The following is a 4,525-nucleotide window of genomic DNA, read 5'->3' as shown; positions in this document are numbered from 1 at the left end:
CCATTTAGCACATAGATGCCAACCTCTGCAATAGTGTTTTCAACTTCCCACCTGGTTTTCATTTGCGGACCTGTTTTTCTTTATCCTCTCCATAATTTCCTCAATCTTTGGTGATGAACCATGGATAATGTCATACTTATTCTGCATGAAGTTAATAGCATCGACATCCAGCTCATACTTCACTTGATCACCCCCGTTTGGTAAATCTAGGATGTCGGCAACAACTTCTGCTGTGACAGCAATCCTACCCCGCCCTGGAAACACCAGCTCTGACCTCTCGGAATCAAAACAGTCCACAAAGAGCCATGAAGCAAGACCCATCGGCATAGTAGAGCAGGATAACTTTAGCAGACCATCAAAATTCACTTCCTCTATCATCTTGCGTTGTGGACCTGTCAAACTTGAATATAGCTTGACAAACCTGGCAGGCGATGCTCTGTTTCTTCGGGACTACAGAAAATGAAAAGACAAGATTAGTTATTAAAAACCGTCAAACAAAGGATGGGTTAACAAATAGAGTGAATAATAGTGCACCTCCATATTAGAAGGTTGGGCGCGGCCATGTTGCCGCTTCTGCCCTCTTGCCATTGAAACCCTGCACATTATTAACGAAAAATATTAACTGATGTAGATTTAGTTGTAAAAGTGGAAGACATAAAAATACCATAACCCTGATCAACTTGTACAGAAATGGATTCATGCATCTAAAAAAAGCGCGGTGGGGGGGGGGTTTAAAAATAGAAGAGGCAATTATGTTATTTGTTCTTGGGCAATTATAAATGAATGTTGACGCAATTATAGCAAACAACTGGCAAATTCGATCGCTGTATGAAAAATGGATGTGCTACTTAAGACGAGGCTTGCTTGTTATTCTACGTGACTACAACAAAAAATACAGAAGCTAGCACACACAGGCCATGATCCACTTTGTTTGGAGTTAACATGCAGTCATTATTCTTGCAAAAAACAAAAAAGAAGATAACTCTGATGTACTTGCAAATAAAATCTTTGGTATGCTTGTGTGGAACCCCAGAAATAAGAAAAAGGAAATTACATTGTTTGAGCTTAGGCAATTATAAATCAATTTTCATGCAAATATACCTGAAAACTGACCACTTGATTGTTGCATACAGAAAATGAATTTGTTACTTACCACAACGGCTTGCTTGTTATTCTACGAGACTAAAACCTACAAATCACACGCTTGCATAGACAGACTGTGATCCACTTTTGTTGAAGCTACGTATAAACATACTAGAATGTAGTGTGCATGTGGGGTATTGCTTCTATTTCCATGTATCCAGTGTGTGAAAACCCCCTTGTGGCGGGGATACAGTCAAGTTTGGGAATCACCAAAATTTGGAAAAAAAATGCTGCACATTCCCCCCAAATCCTACGCTTCCAGACCACTAACCCACGTATTATTGTGGGTGTGAGAGAAAAAAAAATAGCAGCACCCCTAATTCTCTGCTTTGAGCCACACATCCCCCAAATCCTAAACAAATTCTAGGTGCTGCTGTTGGCAATGCTGAAAAATCGCCCCCTCTGATTATGAACCTGCACTTCCGCTACATCAAAACCTAGAATATATCTGCACAAATCAAAATCATTGGGGGGGTGCGAGCTAAAACAATCATCACTCCAAACACAATGCAGAGCCTGAACAAAAAAATGCAGGGGCTCCGTGGGCAGAGGATGGGGAATGGAGGGAGGGGGGAGACTCACTTAGCCTGTTGTCTGCGATTTCCACTCGCCCCACGCACGTATGCTCCCGCACAGGTGGATGCCTCTGATCGCTCGCACTGAAATCCATAAAAACCATAGCACATCAGACACCCGCGGCGGATATGGGGCATCGATTAGGATAAACAGGGGGAGCCGCGGGGCTTCAATGCGTGCGCGCAGGGGGGAGGAACAAGAGGGGGAATGCTCACCTTGACCTGATCCAGTGATTCCACGCACGAGCGACCCCCCTCCTCTCACTGGTCGGCGCAAAAATGAGACCCAAAAACCCCCATCAGAGAAGCATCAGAAGAGGGGCGGATGCGCGCGCGTGTTGGGGATGAATCGCTCACCTCGCCGAGGGGTGCTGCGCCGCGGGTTCAGCTGGGCGCCATGGCGACGGGATGCGAGGGATTGGGAGGAGGAATCACCGGGCGATGCAAGCGGGAGGATGGGGAGTAGAGAGAGGAACGAACCCTAGAGAGAGAGGAGGTTGAAGGAAATGAACAGGCGCGCGTCCCGATGTTTTGAATAAATTTCTCCACGCCCTCCTCCCTTCTATAACGTGGGACCATCCCGGTCTGATGCCGCTCGTGCGCGCGGGGCCCTCTGTGTCGTTGGATTGAACGTGGACGCTGGATGAAAGCGGCCGTGCGGTCGGACAATCGTACGGCCGGCTGTATTGAAGTCATTACCTTATGTTACCGGACAATGTATCCTCGTTGTTTCCTGCTAGGGTGTCAGTTTTATTTCGATCTTACTGCTGTCAGGAGTCTGTCCCTTCAATTTCGCTCCTGATATGCTGCTTACCCTGGCAACTCAGATGTCAAGCAACTCGAGGATGAAATATATGCTGAAATCAGAGGAAGAATTAAGGAAGATGATATAGATGCACCTCTTCGCAAAGGGCAGTACTACTACTATGGAAGGACATTGGCTGGCAAGGAGTATGCACAACACTGTAGGCGCCTTGTACCGACCGATGCTCCAATTACAGTCCACGACATGATGCCCACAGGACCTGATGCTCCTGTTGAGCATATTATTCTGGATGAGAATGTCAAGGCTGAGGGCCATGATTACTACAGCATTGGTGCTTTCAAGGTAAACCTGTCAGTTGACCTCCCTACCCACTTCTCTCTTTCAAGGTGTTTTCCTCTCACACGTGCCCCTTGGATGTTCCTTGTGTCTAATATGATTTAACTGTTCGTTTCAGGTCAGTCCCAACAATAAGCTAGCGGCTTACGCAGAGACGCCGAGAGTGGACAATATGTTGGGCAACCACTTAAAGGAATTACTTCTGACATTGAGTGGGCTGGTGATGATCACCTTGTTTACATTACAATGGATAGCATTCTTCGGCCAGATAAAGTATGTCGCTTGTTCCTCTCGCTTCTTCTAAGTCCTACATGGCATGATCTTGTTTTACGAGTTCAGTTGAAATTTCAGGTCACTTTGTTTTTTACAGATTGATTAGTTATGTTGCTGTGCCTGTATACGTTATGTTAATGAATGGTTCTTAGTTCTAGCATCAGCTGTGACATAATTTTCATGGTGTTTGTGATAATTATATTCATCTTTATATTCTTTATGGACCTTTGCAGGTGTGGCTGCATAAGTTAGCGTCTGATCAATCAAGCGATGCTTGTCTTTATCATGAGAAAGATGATACATTTTCTCTTGGCCTTCAAGCTTCTGAAAGCAAGAAATATTTATTTGTTGATTCTGGAAGCAAAAACACTAGCTTTATATTCTACCTGGACACATCCAAACAGAACAAGGAACTTGCGGTTTTGACGCCTCGTGTGTATGGCATTGATACAGCAGCTAGTCATCGTGGAAATCATTTCTTTATTACAAGGCGAAGTGATGAATTTTACAATTCTGAATTGGTTGCTTGCCCACTGGATAATGTAGCTGAGACCACTGTACTGCTACCACACAGAGAAAGGTACTTACCTGTTATACAAGTTTCAGAAATTATTCTTATGGTTGATATATCATGTACCAGTATCATACTAGTTTAGGAATAAATTTAAACAATTTGTTTATATTGTTGCGATACTGTCCTGTTAAGTTGCTCTTGATGAAGAATGATTTGTGAACCTTGCATAACCATTTGACAACAAAAGTACATAACATGTCACCATCACATCAAAATTGATACTCCCTTCAGTGTGAAAATACAGGACATCCAGCTCTTTGACAACTATATTGCTGTATACTAGCGTGAGAATGGCCTGCCCAAAGTAACCGTATACCGGCTACCTGCTATTGGAGAGTCAATTGGACAACTTCAGGGAGGTCGGACGATTGATTTTATTGATCCAGCATATGCTGTGGACCCTGAGGAGTCACAGTTTCATTCCACTGTTCTTCGATTTTATTATAGCTCAATGAGGACCCCACCCTCTGTTTACGACTATGATATGGATTCAGGGGTGTCTGTGCTGAAGAAGATTAAACCTGTAAGCTATTAGTTGGACTAGATATTTTTGTTTTTGTTTTTGGTATTCTCACCTGCATTGATTTATTTTAATTACTTTTGCAAACCAACAAATTGTGATATGATCTCCTAAATGTCCGTAGGTTTTAGGTGGATATGATGCATCGAATTATGTAACAGAAAGGAAGTGGGCTGCTGCAGCCGATGGCACTCAGATCCCCATGTCCATTCTATACAGAAAAGATCTTGTGAAGCTTGATGGTTCATACCCTTTGCTGCTATATGGCTATGGCTCCTATGAGGTATGCATCTTTGGGTCATTTTGGGATGTGAATATTTCATTTGGAATGTTTATAT

The 4,525-nt window shown here is 43.6% G+C and overlaps 1 pseudogene; it reads left to right on the top strand.

Annotated features, from left to right (window-relative positions):
- Positions 1–2,043: 2,043 nt before the first annotated feature.
- On the top strand, positions 2,044–4,178 carry LOC120702296 (annotated as a pseudogene).
- Positions 4,179–4,525: the final 347 nt, after the last annotated feature.

Source organism: Panicum virgatum, chromosome 4K (assembly GCF_016808335.1).
Source record: "Panicum virgatum strain AP13 chromosome 4K, P.virgatum_v5, whole genome shotgun sequence".
Lineage (NCBI taxonomy): Eukaryota > Viridiplantae > Streptophyta > Magnoliopsida > Poales > Poaceae > Panicum > Panicum virgatum.
The sequence above is the reverse complement of the archived record's forward strand: the minus strand, read 5'-3'. Positions and strand labels throughout refer to the sequence as shown.